We start from the raw sequence: 20,381 nt of genomic DNA on the forward strand, positions 1-20,381 counted from the left end.
CTGTATGATGTAGACCACAAAAGTCCCGAAAGACGAAGGTACGCAGCTCCCCGGAGCTAAGCGCCGGTGCCGGGCACATTTCGGCAGATGCCGCCGCACTGGAGTGCACTTTGACCGGTACAATCGCCTTTGCGCGAAGAAGCCGATTCTTCGTCTCCGGGAGGCGGAGAGAGCGGCTGCTTTCAAAAGGTGAAGAATGAACTGCACAACACTGCGATAGTGTGTGCAGCTTGCCAACTGATAAAAAACAGTACCTTACCACTTTCCTACCTTTTCCAAACATATGAATATTCGGTTAGAAGGTGTTTTCAACAACTTTCTTTTCTTCGTGCAAAACACACAGCAGAGCTCTCTGCAACATGTAAAAGACCACGGGAGATGTTTTCTGTGCAGGCACAGTTTCTACTTGCCAGACATAGTGGAAATGCTTTTAGTAGTGATGTAGAACACAAGAGACGCTAAAGTCGAAATACAGAGTTCCCGGGAGCTAAGCGTCGGTCCCAGGCACATTTCGAAGAAGCCGCCGCACTGGAGTGCACTGTGACCGGCACAATCGCCTTTGCGCGAAGAAGCCGCTTCCTTGCCTCCGCGAACCAGACAGAGCGGCTGCTTCGGAAAGGTGGAAATGAAGCTGCACAACACGGGGATAGTGTGCGCAGCTTGCAAACTGATAAAAAACACTACCTTACCACTCTCCTACCTTTTCCAAACATATGAATATTCGGTTGGAAGGTGTTTTCAACAACTTTATTTTCTTCGTGCAAAACACTCAGCAGAGCTCTCTGCAACATGTAAAACATGATGGGATATGTTTTCTGTGCTGGCACAGTTTCTACTTGCCAGACATAGTGGAAATGCTTTTAGTAGTGATGTAGAACACAAGAGACGCTAAAGTCGAAATACAGAGTTCCCCGGAGCTAAGCGCCGGGCCCGGGCGCTTTTCGGAAGAAGCCGCCGCACTGGAGTGCACTGTGACCGGCACAATCGCCTTTGCGCGAAGAAGCCGATTCTTCGCCTCCGGCAGCCGGAGAGATCGGCTGCTTTCAAAAGGTGAAGAATGAAGCTGCACAACACTGGGATAGTGTGCGCAGGTTGCAAAATGATAAAAAACAGTACCTTACCACTCCTACCTTTTCCAAACACATGAACATTCGATTGGAAGGTGTTTTGGAAAACTTTCTTTTTCTTCGTGCAAAACACTCAGCAGAGCTTTCTGCAACATGTAAAACACCATGAGAGATGTTTTCTGTGCAGGCACAGTTTCTCATTACCAGACATAGTGGAAAAGCTTTTTGCAGTGATGTAGACCACAAAAGACGCTAAAGACGAAATATGGAGCTCCCCGGAGCTAAGCGCCGGTCCCGGGCACATTTCGGAAGAAGCCGCCGCACTGGAGTGCACTGTGACCGGCACAATCGCTTTTGCGCAAAGAAGCCGCCTCTTCGTCTCCGGGGGCCGGAGTGAGCCGCTGCTTCGGAAAGGTGGGAATGAAGCTGCACAAGACTGGGATAGTGTGCGCACGTTGCAAAATGATAGAAAACAGTACCTTACCACTTTCCTACCTTTTCCAAACATATGAATATTGGGTTGGAAGATGTTTTGGACAACTTTCTTTTTCTTCGTGCAAAACACTCAGCAGAGCTCTCTGCAACATGTAAAACATGATGGGAGATGTTTTCTGTGCTGGCACAGTTTCTACTTGCCAGACATAGTGGAAATGCTTTTAGTAGTGATGTGGAACACAAGAGACGCTAAAGTCGAAATACAGAGTTCCCCGGAGCTAAACGCCGGGCCCGGGCGCATTTCGGAAGAAGCCGCCGCACTGGAGTGCACTGTGACCGGCACAATCGCCTTTGCGCGAAGAAGCCGCTTCTTCGCTACCGGGAGCCAGAGAGAGCGGCTGCTTTCAAAAGGTGAAGAATGAAGCTGCACAACACGGGGATAGTGTGCGCAGCTTGCAAACTGATAGAAAACAGTACCTTACCCCTTTCCTACCTTTTCCAAACACATGAATATCCTGTTGGAAGGTGTTTTGGAAAACTCTCTTTTTCTTCTTGCATAAACTTCTGCAGAGCTCTCTGCAACATGCAATACACGATGGGAGATGTTTTCTGTGCTGGCACAGATTCTCCTTGCCTAACATAGTGGAAAACCTTTCTGTATGATGTAGACCACAAAAGTCCCGAAAGACGAAGGTACGCAGCTCCCCGGAGCTAAGCGCCGGTGCCGGGCACATTTCGGCAGATGCCGCCGCACTGGAGTGCACTTTGACCGGTACAATCGCCTTTGCGCGAAGAAGCCGATTCTTCGTCTCCGGGAGGCGGAGAGAGCGGCTGCTTTCAAAAGGTGAAGAATGAACTGCACAACACTGCGATAGTGTGTGCAGCTTGCCAACTGATAAAAAACAGTACCTTACCACTTTCCTACCTTTTCCAAACATATGAATATTCGGTTAGAAGGTGTTTTCAACAACTTTCTTTTCTTCGTGCAAAACACACAGCAGAGCTCTCTGCAACATGTAAAACACTACGGGAGATGTTTTCTGTGCAGGCACAGTTTCTACTTGCCAGACATAGTGGAAATGCTTTTAGTAGTGATGTGGAACACAAGAGACGCTAAAGTCGAAATACAGAGTTCCCCGGAGCTAAGCGTCGGTCCCAGGCACATTTCGAAGAAGCCGCCGCACTGGAGTGCACTGTGACCGGCACAATCGCCTTTGCGCGAAGAAGCCGCTTCCTTGCCTCCGCGAACCAGACAGAGCGGCTGCTTCGGAAAGGTGGAAATGAAGCTGCACAACACGGGGATAGTGTGCGCAGCTTGCAAACTGATAAAAAACACTACCTTACCACTCTCCTACCTTTTCCAAACATATGAATATTCGGTTGGAAGGTGTTTTCAACAACTTTATTTTCTTCGTGCAAAACACTCAGCAGAGCTCTCTGCAACATGTAAAACATGATGGGATATGTTTTCTGTGCTGGCACAGTTTCTACTTGCCAGACATAGTGGAAATGCCTTTAGTAGTGATGTGGAACACAAGAGACGCTAAAGTCGAAATACAGAGTTCCCCGGAGCTAAGCGCCGGGCCCGGGCGCATTTCGGAAGAAGCCGCCGCACTGGAGTAAACTGTGACCGGCACAATCGCCTTTGCGCGAAGAAGCCGCTTCTTCGCTACCGGGAGCCGGAGAGAGCGGCTGCTTTCAAAAGGTGAAGAATGAAGCTGCACAACACTGGGATAGTGTGCGCAGGTTGCAAAATGATAAAAAACAGTACCGTACCACTCCTACCTTTTCCAAACACATGAACATTCGATTGGAAGGTGTTTTGGAAAACTTTCTTTTTCTTCGTGCAAAACACTCAGCAGAGCTCTCTGCAACATGTAAAACACCATGAGAGATGTTTTCTGTGCAGGCACAGTTTCTCATTACCAGACATAGTGGAAAAGCGTTTTGCAGTGATGTAGACCACAAAAGACGCTAAAGACGAAATATGGAGCTCCCCGGAGCTAAGCGCCGGTCCCGGGCACATTTCGGAAGAAGCTGCCGCACTGGAGTGCACTGTGACCGGCACAATCGCCTTTGCGCGAAGAAGCCGATTCTTCGCCTCCGGGAGCCGGAGAGAGCGGCTGCTTCGGAAAGGTGGAAAAGAAGCTGCACAACACGGGGATAGTGTGAGCAGTTTGCAAACTGATAAAAAACACTACCTTACCACTTTCCTACCTTTTCCAAACACATGAATATTTGATTGGAAGGTGTTTTGGACAACTTTATTCTTCTTCTTGCAAAATATTCTGCAGAGGTCTCTAAACAAGTAAAACACGATGGGAGATGTTTTCTGTGCTGGCACAGTTTCTCCATGCCAGACATAGTGGAAAGGAATTTTGCAATGATATAGACCACAAAAGACGCTAAAGACGAAATATAGAGCTCCCCGGAGCTAAGCGCCGGTCCCGGGCACATTTCGGAAGAAGCTGCCGCACTAAAGCGAACTGTGACCGGCACACTCGCATTTGAGCGAAGAAGCCGCTTCTTCGTCTCCGGGAGCCAGAGAGAGCGGCTGCTTTCAAAAGGTGAAGAATGAAGCTGCACAACACTGGGATAGTGTGCGCAGCTTGCAAACTGATAGAAAACAGTACCTTACCCCTTTCCTACCTTTTCCAAACACATGATTATCCTGTTGGAAGGTGTTTTGGAAAACTCTCTTTTTCTTCTTGCATAAACTTCTGCAGAGCTCTCTGCAACATGTAAAACACCATGAGAGATGTTTTCTGTGCAGGCACAGTTTCTCATTACCAGACATAGTGGAAAAGCGTTTTGCAGTGATGTAGACCACAAAAGTCCCGAAAGAAGAAGGTACGGATGTCCCCGGAGCTAAGCGCCGGTCCCGGGCACATTTCGGAAGAAGCCGCCGCACTGGAGTGCACTGTGACCGGCACAATCGCCTTTGCGCGAAGAAGCCGATTCTTCGCCTCCGGCAGCCGGAGAGACCAGTAGCTTCGGAAAGGTGAAGAATGAAGCTGCACAACACTGGGATAGTGTGCGCAGGTTGCAAAATGATAAAAAACAGTACCTTACCACTCCTACCTTTTCCAAACACATGAACATTCGATTGGAAGGTGTTTTGGAAAACTTTCTTTTTCTTCGTGCAAAACACTCAGCAGAGCTCTCTGCAACATGTAAAACACCATGAGAGATGTTTTCTGTGCAGGCACAGTTTCTCATTACCAGACATAGTGGAAAAGCGTTTTGCAGTGATGTAGACCACAAAAGTCCCGAAAGAAGAAGGTACGGATGTCCCCGGAGGTAAGCGCCGGTCCCGGGCACATTTCGGAAGAAGCCGCCGCACTGGAGTGCACTGTGACCGGCACAATCGCCTTTGCGCGAAGAAGCCGATTCTTCGCCTCCGGGAGCCGGAGAGAGCGGCTGCTTTCAAAAGGTGAAGAATGAAGCTGCACATCACTGGGATAGTGTGTGCAGCTTGCCAACTGATAAAAACAGTACTATACCACTCCTACCTTTTCCAAACACATGAACATTCGATTGGAAGGTGTTTTGGAAAACTTTCTTTTTCTTCGTGCAAAACACTCAGCAGAGCTCTCTGCAACATGTAAAACACGATGAGAGATGTTTTCTGTGCAGGCAGAGTTTCTCATTACCAGACATAGTGGAAAAGCGTTTTGCAGTGATGTAGACCACAAAAGACGCTAAAGACGAAATATGGAGCTCCCCGGAGCTAAGCGCCGGTCCCGGGCACATTTCGGAAGAAGCTGCCGCACTGGAGTGCACTGTGACCGGCACAATCGCCTTTGCGCGAAGAAGCCGATTCTTCGCCTCCGGGAGCCGGAGAGAGCGGCTGCTTCGGAAAGGTGGAAAAGAAGCTGCACAACACGGGGATAGTGTGAGCAGTTTGCAAACTGATAAAAAACACTACCTTACCACTTTCCTACCTTTTCCAAACACATGAATATTTGATTGGAAGGTGTTTTGGACAACTTTATTCTTCTTCTTGCAAAATATTCTGCAGAGGTCTCTAAACAAGTAAAACACGATGGGAGATGTTTTCTGTGCTGGCACAGTTTCTCCATGCCAGACATAGTGGAAAGGAATTTTGCAATGATATAGACCACAAAAGACGCTAAAGACGAAATATAGAGCTCCCCGGAGCTAAGCGCCGGTCCCGGGCACATTTCGGAAGAAGCTGCCGCACTAAAGCGAACTGTGACCGGCACAATCGCATTTGAGCGAAGAAGCCGCTTCTTCGTCTCCGGGAGCCAGAGAGAGCGGCTGCTTTCAAAAGGTGAAGAATGAAGCTGCACAACACTGGGATAGTGTGCGCAGCTTGCAAACTGATAGAAAACAGTACCTTACCCCTTTCCTACCTTTTCCAAACACATGAATATCCTGTTGGAAGGTGTTTTGGAAAACTCTCTTTTTCTTCTTGCATAAACTTCTGCAGAGCTCTCTGCAACATGCAATACACGATGGGAGATGTTTTCTGTGCTGGCACAGATTCTCCTTGCCTAACATAGTGGAAAACCTTTCTGTATGATATAGACCACAAAAGTCCCGAAAGACGAAGGTACGCAGCTCCCCGGAGCTAAGCGCCGGTGCCGGGCACATTTCGGCAGATGCCGCCGCACTGGAGTGCACTGTGACCGGCACAATCGCCTTTGCGCGAAGAAGCCGATTCTTCGTCTCCGGGAGCCGGAGAGAGCGGCTCCTTTCAAAAGGCGGAGAATGAAGCAGCACAACACTGGGATAGTGTGTGCAGCTTGCAAACTGATAGAAAACAGTACCTTACGACTCCTACCTTTTCTAAACACATGAACATTCGATTGGAAGGTGTTTTGGAAAACTTTCTTTTTCTTCGTGCAAAACACTCAGCAGAGCTCTCTGCAACATGTAAAACACCATGAGAGATGTTTTCTGTGCAGGCACAGTTTCTCATTACCAGACATAGTGGAAAAGCGTTTTGCCGTGATGTAGACCACAAAAGTCCCGAAAGAAGAAGGTACGGATGTCCCCGGAGGTAAGCGCCGGTCCCGGGCACATTTCGGAAGAAGCCGCCGCACTGGAATGCACTGTGACCGGCACAATCGCTTTTGCGCAAAGAAGCCGCCTCTTCGTCTCCGGGGGCCGGAGTGAGCGGCTGCTTCGGAAAGGTGGGAATGAAGCTGCACAAGACTGGGATAGTGTGCGCACGTTGCAAACTGATAGAAAACAGTACCTTACCACTTTCCTACCTTTTCCAAACATATGAATATTGGGTTGGAAGATGTTTTGGACAACTTTCTTTTTCTTCGTGCAAAACACTCAGCAGAGCTCTCTGCAACATGTAAAACATGATGGGAGATGTTTTCTGTGCTGGCACAGTTTCTACTTGCCAGACATATTGGAAATGCTTTTAGTAGTGATGTGGAACACAAGAGACGCTAAAGTCGAAATACAGAGTTCCCCGGATGTAAGGGCCGGTCCCGGGCGCATTTCGGAAGAAGCCGCCGCACTGGAGTGCACTGTGACCGGCACAATCGCCTTTGCGCGAAGAAGCCGCTTCTTCGCTACCGGGAGCCAGAGAGAGCGGCTGCTTTCAAAAGGTGAAGAATGAAGCTGCACAACACGGGGATAGTGTGCGCAGCTTGCAAACTGATAGAAAACAGTACCTTACCCCTTTCCTACCTTTTCCAAACACATGAATATCCTGTTGGAAGGTGTTTTGGAAAACTCTCTTTTTCTTCTTGCATAAACTTCTGCAGAGCTCTCTGCAACATGCAATACACGATGGGAGATGTTTTCTGTGCTGGCACAGATTCTCCTTGCCTAACATAGTGGAAAACCTTTCTGTATGATGTAGACCACAAAAGTCCCGAAAGACGAAGGTACGCAGCTCCCCGGAGCTAAGCGCCGGTGCCGGGCACATTTCGGCAGATGCCGCCGCACTGGAGTGCACTTTGACCGGTACAATCGCCTTTGCGCGAAGAAGCCGATTCTTCGTCTCCGGGAGGCGGAGAGAGCGGCTGCTTTCAAAAGGTGAAGAATGAACTGCACAACACTGCGATAGTGTGTGCAGCTTGCCAACTGATAAAAAACAGTACCTTACCACTTTCCTACCTTTTCCAAACATATGAATATTCGGTTAGAAGGTGTTTTCAACAACTTTCTTTTCTTCGTGCAAAACACACAGCAGAGCTCTCTGCAACATGTAAAACACCACGGGAGATGTTTTCTGTGCAGGCACAGTTTCTACTTGCCAGACATAGTGGAAATGCTTTTAGTAGTGATGTAGAACACAAGAGACGCTAAAGTCGAAATACAGAGTTCCCCGGAGCTAAGCGTCGGTCCCAGGCACATTTCGAAGAAGCCACCGCACTGGAGTGCACTGTGACCGGCACAATCGCCTTTGCGCGAAGAAGCCGCTTCCTTGCCTCCGCGAACCAGACAGAGCGGCTGCTTCGGAAAGGTGGAAATGAAGCTGCACAACACGGGGATAGTGTGCGCAGCTTGCAAACTGATAAAAAACAGTACCTTACCACTCTCCTACCTTTTCCAAACATATGAATATTCGGTTGGAAGGTGTTTTCAACAACTTTATTTTCTTCGTGCAAAACACTCAGCAGAGCTCTCTGCAACATGTAAAACATGATGGGATATGTTTTCTGTGCTGGCACAGTTTCTACTTGCCAGACATAGTGGAAATGCTTTTAGTAGTGATGTAGAACACAAGAGACGCTAAAGTCGAAATACAGAGTTCCCCGGAGCTAAGCGCCGGGCCCGGGCGCTTTTCGGAAGAAGCCGCCGCACTGGAGTGCACTGTGACCGGCACAATCGCCTTTGCGCGAAGAAGCCGCTTCTTCGCTACCGGGAGCCGGAGAGAGCGGCTGCTTTCAAAAGGTGAAGAATGAAGCTGCACAACACTGGGATAGTGTGCGCAGGTTGCAAAATGATAAAAAACAGTACCTTACCACTCCTACCTTTTCCAAACACATGAACATTCGATTGGAAGGTGTTTTGGAAAACTTTCTTTTTCTTCGTGCAAAACACTCAGCAGAGCTCTCTGCAACATGTAAAACACCATGAGAGATGTTTTCTGTGCAGGCACAGTTTCTCATTACCAGACATAGTGGAAAAGCGTTTTGCAGTGATGTAGACCACAAAAGTCCCGAAAGAAGAAGGTACGGATGTCCCCGGAGGTAAGGGCCGGTCCCGGGCACATTTCGGAAGAAGCCGCCGCACTGGAGTGCACTGTGACCGGCACAATCGCCTTTGCGCGAAGAAGCCGATTCTTCGCCTCCGGGAGCCGGAGAGAGCGGCTGCTTTCAAAAGGTGAAGAATGAAGCTGCACATCACTGGGATAGTGTGTGCAGCTTGCCAACTGATAAAAACAGTACTATACCACTCCTACCTTTTCCAAACACATGAACATTCGATTGGAAGGTGTTTTGGAAAACTTTCTTTTTCTTCGTGCAAAACACTCAGCAGAGCTCTCTGCAACATGTAAAACACCATGAGAGATGTTTTCTGTGCAGGCACAGTTTCTCATTACCAGACATAGTGGAAAAGCTTTTTGCAGTGATGTAGACCACAAAAGACGCTAAAGACGAAATATGGAGCTCCCCGGAGCTAAGCGCCGGTCCCGGGCACATTTCGGAAGAAGCTGCCGCACTGGAGTGCACTGTGACCGGCACAATCGCCTTTGCGCGAAGAAGCCGATTCTTCGCCTCCGGGAGCCGGAGAGAGCGGCTGCTTCGGAAAGGTGGAAAAGAAGCTGCACAACACGGGGATAGTGTGAGCAGTTTGCAAACTGATAAAAAACACTACCTTACCACTTTCCTACCTTTTCCAAACACATGAATATTTGATTGGAAGGTGTTTTGGACAACTTTATTCTTCTTCTTGCAAAATATTCTGCAGAGGTCTCTAAACAAGTAAAACACGATGGGAGATGTTTTCTGTGCTGGCACAGTTTCTCCATGCCAGACATAGTGGAAAGGAATTTTGCAATGATATAGACGACAAAAGACGCTAAAGACGAAATATAGAGCTCCCCGGAGCTAAGCGCCGGTCCCGGGCACATTTCGGAAGAAGCTGCCGCACTAAAGCGAACTGTGACCGGCACACTCGCATTTGAGCGAAGAAGCCGCTTCTTCGTCTCCGGGAGCCAGAGAGAGCGGCTGCTTTCAAAAGGTGAAGAATGAAGCTGCACAACACTGGGATAGTGTGCGCAGCTTGCAAACTGATAGAAAACAGTACCTTACCCCTTTCCTACCTTTTCCAAACACATGATTATCCTGTTGGAAGGTGTTTTGGAAAACTCTCTTTTTCTTCCCGCATAAACTTCAGCAGAGCTCTCTGCAACATGTAAAACACCATGAGAGATGTTTTCTGTGCAGGCACAGTTTCTCATTACCAGACATAGTGGAAAAGCGTTTTGCAGTGATGTAGACCACAAAAGTCCCGAAAGAAGAAGGTACGGATGTCCCCGGAGCTAAGCGCCGGTCCCGGGCACATTTCGGAAGAAGCCGCCGCACTGGAGTGCACTGTGACCGGCACAATCGCCTTTGCGCGAAGAAGCCGATTCTTCGCCTCCGGCAGCCGGAGAGACCAGTAGCTTCGGAAAGGTGAAGAATGAAGCTGCACAACACTGGGATAGTGTGCGCAGGTTGCAAAATGATAAAAAACAGTACCTTACCACTCCTACCTTTTCCAAACACATGAACATTCGATTGGAAGGTGTTTTGGAAAACTTTCTTTTTCTTCGTGCAAAACACTCAGCAGAGCTCTCTGCAACATGTAAAACACGATGAGAGATGTTTTCTGTGCAGGCACAGTTTCTCATTACCAGACATAGTGGAAAAGCGTTTTGCAGTGATGTAGACCACAAAAGTCCCGAAAGAAGAAGGTACGGATGTCCCCGGAGGTAAGCGCCGGTCCCGGGCACATTTCGGAAGAAGCCGCCGCACTGGAGTGCACTGTGACCGGCACAATCGCCTTTGCGCGAAGAAGCCGATTCTTCGCCTCCGGGAGCCGGAGAGAGCGGCTGCTTTCAAAAGGTGAAGAATGAAGCTGCACAACACTGGGATAGTGTGTGCAGCTTGCCAACTGATAAAAACAGTACTATACCACTCCTACCTTTTCCAAACACATGAACATTCGATTGGAAGGTGTTTTGGAAAACTTTCTTTTTCTTCGTGCAAAACACTCAGCAGAGCTCTCTGCAACATGTAAAACACGATGAGAGATGTTTTCTGTGCAGGCACAGTTTCTCATTACCAGACATAGTGGAAAAGCGTTTTGCAGTGATGTAGACCACAAAAGACGCTAAAGACGAAATATGGAGCTCCCCGGAGCTAAGCGCCGGTCCCGGGCACATTTCGGAAGAAGCTGCTGCACTGGAGTGCACTGTGACCGGCACAATCGCCTTTGCGCGAAGAAGCCGATTCTTCGCCTCCGGCTGCCGGAGAGAGCGGCTGCTTCGGAAAGGTGGAAAAGAAGCTGCACAACACGGGGATAGTGTGAGCAGTTTGCAAACTGATAAAAAACACTACCTTACCACTTTCCTACCTTTTCCAAACACATGAATATTTGATTGGAAGGTGTTTTGGACAACTTTATTCTTCTTCTTGCAAAATATTCTGCAGAGGTCTCTAAACAAGTAAAACACGATGGGAGATGTTTTCTGTGCTGGCACAGTTTCTCCATGCCAGACATAGTGGAAAGGAATTTTGCAATGATATAGACCACAAAAGACGCTAAAGACGAAATATAGAGCTCCCCGGAGCTAAGCGCCGGTCCCGGGCACATTTCGGAAGAAGCTGCCGCACTAAAGCGAACTGTGACCGGCACAATCGCATTTGAGCGAAGAAGCCGCTTCTTCGTCTCCGGGAGCCAGAGAGAGCGGCTGCTTTCAAAAGGTGAAGAATGAAGCTGCACAACACTGGGATAGTGTGCGCAGCTTGCAAACTGATAGAAAACAGTACCTTACCCCTTTCCTACCTTTTCCAAACACATGATTATCCTGTTGGAAGGTGTTTTGGAAAACTCTCTTTTTCTTCCCGCATAAACTTCTGCAGAGCTCTCTGCAACATGCAATACACGATGGGAGATGTTTTCTGTGCTGGCACAGATTCTCCTTGCCTAACATAGTGGAAAACCTTTCTGTATGATATAGACCACAAAAGTCCCGAAAGACGAAGGTACGGATGTCCCCGGAGCTAAGCGCCGGTGCCGGGCACATTTCGGCAGATGCCGCCGCACTGGAGTGCACTGTGACCGGCACCATCGCCTTTGCGCGAAGAAGCCGATTCTTCGTCTCTGGGAGGCGGAGAGAGCGGCTGCTTTCAAAAGGTGAAGAATGAACTGCACAACACTGGGATAGTGTGTGCAGCTTGCAAACTGATAAAAAACAGTACCTTACCACTCCTACCTTTTCTAAACACATGAACATTCGATTGGAAGGTGTTTTGGAAAACTTTCTTTTTCTTCGTGCAAAACACTCAGCAGAGCTCTCTGGAACATGTAAAACACCATGAGAGATGTTTTCTGTGCAGGCACAGTTTCTCATTACCAGACATAGTGGAAAAGCGTTTTGCAGTGATGTAGACCACAAAAGTCCCGAAAGAAGAAGGTACGGATGTCCCCGGAGCTAAGCGCCGGTCCCGGGCACATTTCGGAAGAAGCCGCCGCACTGGAGTGCACTGTGATCGGCACAATCGCCTTTGCGCGAAGAAGCCGATTCTTCGCCTCCGGCAGCCGGAGAGACCAGTAGCTTCGGAAAGGTGAAGAATGAAGCGGCACAAGACTGGGATAGTATGTGCAGCTTGCAAACTGATAGAAAACAGTACCTTACCACTTTCCTACCTTTTCCAAACATATGAATATTGGGTTAGAAGATGTTTTGGACAACTTTCTTTTTCTTCGTGCAAAACACTCAGCAGAGCTCTCTGCAACATGTAAAACATGATGGGAAATGTTTTCTGTGCAGGCACAGTTTCTACTTGCCAGACATAGTGGAAATGCTTTTAGTAGTGATGTGGAACACAAGAGACGCTAAAGTCGAAATACAGAGTTCCCCGGAGCTAAGCGCCGGGCCCGGGCACATTTCGGCCGAAGCCGCCGCACTGGAGTGCACTGTGACCGGCACAATCGCCTTTGCGCGAAGAAGCCGATTCTTCGCCTCCGGCAGCCGGAGAGAGCGGCTCCTTTCAAAAGGCGGAGAATGAAGCAGCACAACACTGGGATAGTGTGTGCAGCTTGCAAACTGATAGAAAACAGTACCTTACGACTCCTACCTTTTCTAAACACATGAACATTCGATTGGAAGGTGTTTTGGAAAACTTTCTTTTTCTTCGTGCAAAACACTCAGCAGAGCTCTCTGCAACATGTAAAACACCATGAGAGATGTTTTCTGTGCAGGCACAGTTTCTCATTACCAGACATAGTGGAAAAGCGTTTTGCCGTGATGTAGACCACAAAAGTCCCGAAAGAAGAAGGTACGGGTGTCCCCGGAGGTAAGCGCCGGTCCCGGGCACATTTCGGAAGAAGCCGCCGCACTGGAATGCACTGTGACCGGCACAATCGCTTTTGCGCAAAGAAGCCGCCTCTTCGTCTCCGGGGGCCGGAGTGAGCCGCTGCTTCGGAAAGGTGGGAATGAAGCTGCACAAGACTGGGATAGTGTGCGCACGTTGCAAACTGATAGAAAACAGTACCTTACCACTTTCCTACCTTTTCCAAACATATGAATATTGGGTTGGAAGATGTTTTGGACAACTTTCTTCTTCTTCGTGCAAAACACTCAGCAGAGCTCTCTGCAACATGTAAAACATGATGGGAGATGTTTTCTGTGCTGGCACAGTTTCTACTTGCCAGACATAGTGGAAATGCTTTTAGTAGTGATGTGGAACACAAGAGACGCTAAAGTCGAAATACAGAGTTCCCCGGAGCTAAGCGCCGGGCCCGGGCGCATTTCGGAAGAAGCCGCCGCACTGGAGTGCACTGTGACCGGCACAATCGCCTTTGCGCGAAGAAGCCGCTTCTTCGCTACCGGGAGCCAGAGAGAGCGGCTGCTTTCAAAAGGTGAAGAATGAAGCTGCACAACACGGGGATAGTGTGCGCAGCTTGCAAACTGATAGAAAACAGTACCTTACCCCTTTCCTACCTTTTCCAAACACATGAATATCCTGTTGGAAGGTGTTTTGGAAAACTCTCTTTTTCTTCTTGCATAAACTTCTGCAGAGCTCTCTGCAACATGCAATACACGATGGGAGATGTTTTCTGTGCTGGCACAGATTCTCCTTGCCTAACATAGTGGAAAACCTTTCTGTATGATGTAGACCACAAAAGTCCCGAAAGACGAAGGTACGCAGCTCCCCGGAGCTAAGCGCCGGTGCCGGGCACATTTCGGCAGATGCCGCCGCACTGGAGTGCACTTTGACCGGTACAATCGCCTTTGCGCGAAGAAGCCGATTCTTCGTCTCCGGGAGGCGGAGAGAGCGGCTGCTTTCAAAAGGTGAAGAATGAACTGCACAACACTGCGATAGTGTGTGCAGCTTGCCAACTGATAAAAAACAGTACCTTACCACTTTCCTACCTTTTCCAAACATATGAATATTCGGTTAGAAGGTGTTTTCAACAACTTTCTTTTCTTCGTGCAAAACACACAGCAGAGCTCTCTGCAACATGTAAAACACCACGGGAGATGTTTTCTGTGCAGGCACAGTTTCTACTTGCCAGACATAGTGGAAATGCTTTTAGTAGTGATGTAGAACACAAGAGACGCTAAAGTCGAAATACAGAGTTCCCCGGAGCTAAGCGTCGGTCCCAGGCACATTTCGAAGAAGCCGCCGCACTGGAGTGCACTGTGACCGGCACAATCGCCTTTGCGCGAAGAAGCCGCTTCCTTGCCTCCGCGAACCAGACAGAGCGGCTGCTTCGGAAAGGTGGAAATGAAGCTGCACAACACGGGGATAGTGTGCGCAGCTTGCAAACTGATATAAAACACTACCTTACCACTCTCCTACCTTTTCCAAACATATGAATATTCGGTTGGAAGGTGTTTTCAACAACTTTATTTTCTTCGTGCAAAACACTCAGCAGAGCTCTCTGCAACATGTAAAACATGATGGGATATGTTTTCTGTGCTGGCACAGTTTCTACTTGCCAGACATAGTGGAAATGCTTTTAGTAGTGATGTAGAACACAAGAGACGCTAAAGTCGAAATACAGAGTTCCCCGGAGCTAAGCGCCGGGCCCGGGCGCTTTTCGGAAGAAGCCGCCGCACTGGAGTGCACTGTGACCGGCACAATCGCCTTTGCGCGAAGAAGCCGCTTCTTCGCTACCGGGAGCCGGAGAGAGCGGCTGCTTTCAAAAGGTGAAGAATGAAGCTGCACAACACTGGGATAGTGTGCGCAGGTTGCAAAATGATAAAAAACAGTACCTTACCACTCCTACCTTTTCCAAACACATGAACATTCGATTGGAAGGTGTTTTGGAAAACTTTCTTTTTCTTCGTGCAAAACACTCAGCAGAGCTTTCTGCAACATGTAAAACACCATGAGAGATGTTTTCTGTGCTGGCACAGTTTCTCATTACCAGACATAGTGGAAAAGCGTTTTGCAGTGATGTTGACCACAAAAGTCCCGAAAGAAGAAGGTACGGATGTCCCCGGAGGTAAGGGCCGGTCCCGGGCACATTTCGGAAGAAGCCGCCGCACTGGAGTGCACTGTGACCGGCACAATCGCCTTTGCGCGAAGAAGCCGATTCTTCGCCTCCGGCAGCCGGAGAGACCAGTAGCTTCGGAAAGGTGAAGAATGAAGCTGCACAACACTGGGATAGTGTGCGCAGGTTGCAAAATGATAAAAAACAGTACCTTACCACTCCTACCTTTTCCAAACACATGAACATTCGATTGGAAGGTGTTTTGGAAAACTTTCTTTTTCTTCGTGCAAAACACTCAGCAGAGCTTTCTGCAACATGTAAAACACCATGAGAGATGTTTTCTGTGCAGGCACAGTTTCTCATTACCAGACATAGTGGAAAAGCGTTTTGCAGTGATGTTGACCACAAAAGTCCCGAAAGAAGAAGGTACGGATGTCCCCGGAGGTAAGGGCCGGTGCCGGGCACATTTCGGAAGAAGCCGCCGCACTGGAGTGCACTGTGACCGGCACAATCGCCTTTGCGCGAAGAAGCCGATTCTTCGCCTCCGGCAGCCGGAGAGACCAGTAGCTTCGGAAAGGTGAAGAATGAAGCTGCACAACACTGGGATAGTGTGCGCAGGTTGCAAAATGATAAAAAACAGTACCTTACCACTCCTACCTTTTCCAAACACATGAACATTCGATTGGAAGGTGTTTTGGAAAACTTTCTTTTTCTTCGTGCAAAACACTCAGCAGAGCTTTCTGCAACATGTAAAACACCATGAGAGATGTTTTCTGTGCAGGCACAGTTTCTCATTACCAGACATAGTGGAAAAGCGTTTTGCCGTGATGTAGACCACAAAAGTCCCGAAAGAAGAAGGTACGGATGTCCCCGGAGCTAAGCGCCGGTCCCGGGCACATTTCGGAAGAAGCCGCCGCACTGGAGTGCACTGTGACCGGCACAATCGCCTTTGCGCGAAGAAGCCGATTCTTCGCCTCCGGCAGCCGGAGAGACCAGTAGCTTCGGAAAGGTGAAGAATGAAGCTGCACAACACTGGGATAGTGTGCGCAGGTTGCAAAATGATAAAAAACAGTACCTTACCACTCCTACCTTTTCCAAACACATGAACATTCGATTGGAAGGTGTTTTGGAAAACTTTCTTTTTCTTCGTGCAAAACACTCAGCAGAGCTCTCTGCAACATGTAAAACACCATGAGAGATGTTTTCTGTGCAGGCACAGTTTCTCATTACCAGACATAGTGGAAAAGCGTTTTGCAGTGATGTAGACCACAAAAGTCCCGAAAGAAGAAGGTACGGATGTCCCCGGAGGTAAGCGCCGGTCCCGGGCACATTTCGGAAGAAGCCGCCGCACTGGAGTGCACTGTGACCGGCACAATCGCCTTTGCGCGAAGAAGCTGATTCTTTGCCTCCGGGAGCCGGAGAGAGCGGCTGCTTTCAAAAGGTGAAGAATGAAGCTGCACATCACTGGGATAGTGTGTGCAGCTTGCCAACTGATAAAAACAGTACTATACCACTCCTACCTTTTCCAAACACATGAACATTCGATTGGAAGGTGTTTTGGAAAACTTTCTTTTTCTTCGTGCAAAACACTCAGCAGAGCTCTCTGCAACATGTAAAACACGATGAGAGATGTTTTCTGTGCAGGCACAGTTTCTCATTACCAGACATAGTGGAAAAGCGTTTTGCAGTGATGTAGACCACAAAAGACGCTAAAGACGAAATATGGAGCTCCCCGGAGCTAAGCGCCGGTCCCGGGCACATTTCGGAAGAAGCTGCCGCACTGGAGTGCACTGTGACCGGCACAATCGCCTTTGCGCGAAGAAGCCGATTCTTCGCCTCCGGGAGCCGGAGAGAGCGGCTGCTTCGGAAAGGTGGAAAAGAAGCTGCACAACACGGGGATAGTGTGAGCAGTTTGCAAACTGATAAAAAACACTACCTTACCACTTTCCTACCTTTTCCAAACACATGAATATTTGATTGGAAGGTGTTTTGGACAACTTTATTCTACTTCTTGCAAAATATTCTGCAGAGGTCTCTAAACAAGTAAAACACGATGGGAGATGTTTTCTGTGCTGGCACAGTTTCTCCATGCCAGACATAGTGGAAAGGAATTTTGCAATGATATAGACCACAAAAGACGCTAAAGACGAAATATAGAGCTCCCCGGAGCTAAGCGCCGGTCCCGGGCACATTTCGGAAGAAGCTGCCGCACTAAAGCGAACTGTGACCGGCACACTCGCATTTGAGCGAAGAAGCCGCTTCTTCGTCTCCGGGAGCCAGAGAGAGCGGCTGCTTTCAAAAGGTGAAGAATGAAGCTGCACAACACTGGGATAGTGTGCGCAGCTTGCAAACTGATAGAAAACAGTACCTTACCCCTTTCCTACCTTTTCCAAACACATGATTATCCTGTTGGAAGGTGTTTTGGAAAACTCTCTTTTTCTTCCCGCATAAACTTCTGCAGAGCTCTCTGCAACATGCAATACACGATGGGAGATGTTTTCTGTGCTGGCACAGATTCTCCTTGCCTAACATAGTGGAAAACCTTTCTGTATGATATAGACCACAAAAGTCCCGAAAGACGAAGGTACGCAGCTCCCCGGAGCTAAGCGCCGGTGCCGGGCACATTTCGGCAGATGCCGCCGCACTGGAGTGCACTGTGACCGGCACCATCGCCTTTGCGCGAAGAAGCCGATTCTTCGTCTCTGGGAGGCGGAGAGAGCGGCTGCTTTCAAAAGGTGAAGAATGAACTGCACAACACTGGGATAGTGTGTGCAGCTTGCAAACTGATAAAAAACAGTACCTTACCACTCCTACCTTTTCTAAACACATGAACATTCGATTGGAAGGTGTTTTGGAAAACTTTCTTTTTCTTCGTGCAAAACACTCAGCAGAGCTCTCTGCAACATGTAAAACACCATGAGAGATGTTTTCTGTGCTGGCACAGTTTCTCATTACCAGACATAGTGGAAAAGCGTTTTGCAGTGATGTAGACCACAAAAGTCCCGAAAGAAGAAGGTACGGATGTCCCCGGAGGTAAGCGCCGGTCCCGGGCACATTTCGGAAGAAGCCGCCGCACTGGAGTGCACTGTGACCGGCCCAATCGCCTTTGCGCGAAGAAGCCGATTCTTCGCCTCCGGCAGCCGGAGAGACCAGTAGCTTCGGAAAGGTGAAGAATGAAGCTGCACAAGACTGGGATAGTGTGTGCAGCTTGCAAACTGATAGAAAACAGTACCTTACCCCTTTCCTACCTTTTCCAAACACATGAATATCCTGTTGGAAGGTGTTTTGGCAAACTTTTTTTTTCTTCGTGCAAAACACTCAGCAGAGCTCTCTGCAACATGTAAAACACCATGAGAGATGTTTTCTGTGCAGGCACAGTTTCTCATTACCAGACATAGAGGAAAAGCGTTTTGCAGTGATGTAGACCACAAAAGTCCCGAAAGAAGAAGGTACAGATGTCCCCGGAGGTAAGCGCCAGTCCCGGGCACATTTCGGAAGAAGCCGCCGCACTGGAGTGCACTGTGACCGGCACAATCGCCTTTGCGCGAAGAAGCCGCATCTTCGTCTCCGAGGGCCAGAGAGAGCGGCTGCTTTCAAAAGGTGAAGAATGAAGCTGCACAACACTGGGATATTGTGCGCAGCTTGCCAACTGATACAAAACAGTACCTTACCACTTTCCTACCTTTTCCAAACATATGAATATTGGGTTGGAAGGTGTTTTCAACAACTTTATTTTCTTTGTGCAAAACACTCAGCAGAGCTCTCTGCAACATGTAAAACATGATGGGAAATGTTTTCTGTGCAGGCACAGTTTCTACTTGCCAGACATAGTGGAAATGCTTTTAGTAGTGATGTGGAACACAAGAGACGCTAAAGTCGAAATACAGAGTTCCCCGGAGCTAAGCGCCGGGCCCGGGCACATTTCGGCCGAAGCCGCCGCACTGGAGTGCACTGTGACCGGCACAATCGCCTTTGCGCGAAGAAGCCGATTCTTCGTCTCCGGGAGCCGGAGAGAGCGGCTCCTTTCAAAAGGCGGAGAATGAAGCAGCACAACACTGGGATAGTGTGTGCAGCTTGCAAACTGATAGAAAACAGTACCTTACGACTCCTACCTTTTCTAAACACATGAACATTCGATTGGAAGGTGTTTTGGAAAACTTTCTTTTTCTTCGTGCAAAACACTCAGCAGAGCTCTCTGCAACATGTAAAACACCATGAGAGATGTTTTCTGTGCAGGCACAGTTTCTCATTACCAGACATAGTGGAAAAGCGTTTTGCCGTGATGTAGACCACAAAAGTCCCGAAAGAAGAAGGTACGGATGTCCCCGGAAGTAAGCGCCGGTCCCGGGCACATTTCGGAAGAAGCCGCCGCACTGGAATGCACTGTGACCGGCACAATCGCTTTTGCGCAAAGAAGCCGCCTCTTCGTCTCCGGGGGCCGGAGTGAGCCGCTGCTTCGGAAAGGTGGGAATGAAGCTGCACAAGACTGGGATAGTGTGCGCACGTTGCAAACTGATAGAAAACAGTACCTTACCACTTTCCTACCTTTTCCAAACATATGAATATTGGGTTGGAAGATGTTTTGGACAACTTTCTTTTTCTTCGTGCAAAACACTCAGCAGAGCTCTCTGCAACATGTAAAACATGATGGGAGATGTTTTCTGTGCTGGCACAGTTTCTACTTGCCAGACATAGTGGAAATGCTTTTAGTAGTGATGTGGAACACAAGAGACGCTAAAGTCGAAATACAGAGTTCCCCGGAGCTAAGCGCCCGGCCCGGGCGCATTTCGGAAGAAGCCGCCGCACTGGAGTGCACTGTGACCGGCACAATCGCCTTTGCGCGAAGAAGCCGCTTCTTCGCTACCGGGAGCCAGAGAGAGCGGCTGCTTTCAAAAGGTGAAGAATGAAGCTGCACAACACTGGGATAGTGTGCGCAGCTTGCAAACTGATAGAAAACAGTACCTTACCCCTTTCCTACCTTTTCCAAACACATGAATATCCTGTTGGAAGGTGTTTTGGAAAACTCTCTTTTTCTTCTTGCATAAACTTCTGCAGAGCTCTCTGCAACATGCAATACACGATGGGAGATGTTTTCTGTGCTGGCACAGATTCTCCTTGCCTAACATAGTGGAAAACCTTTCTGTATGATGTAGACCACAAAAGTCCCGAAAGACGAAGGTACGCAGCTCCCCGGAGCTAAGCGCCGGTGCCGGGCACATTTCGGCAGATGCC

The sequence above is a fragment of the Zonotrichia albicollis genome, chromosome 11, assembly GCF_047830755.1.
Source record: "Zonotrichia albicollis isolate bZonAlb1 chromosome 11, bZonAlb1.hap1, whole genome shotgun sequence".
Taxonomy (NCBI): Eukaryota; Metazoa; Chordata; class Aves; order Passeriformes; family Passerellidae; genus Zonotrichia; species Zonotrichia albicollis.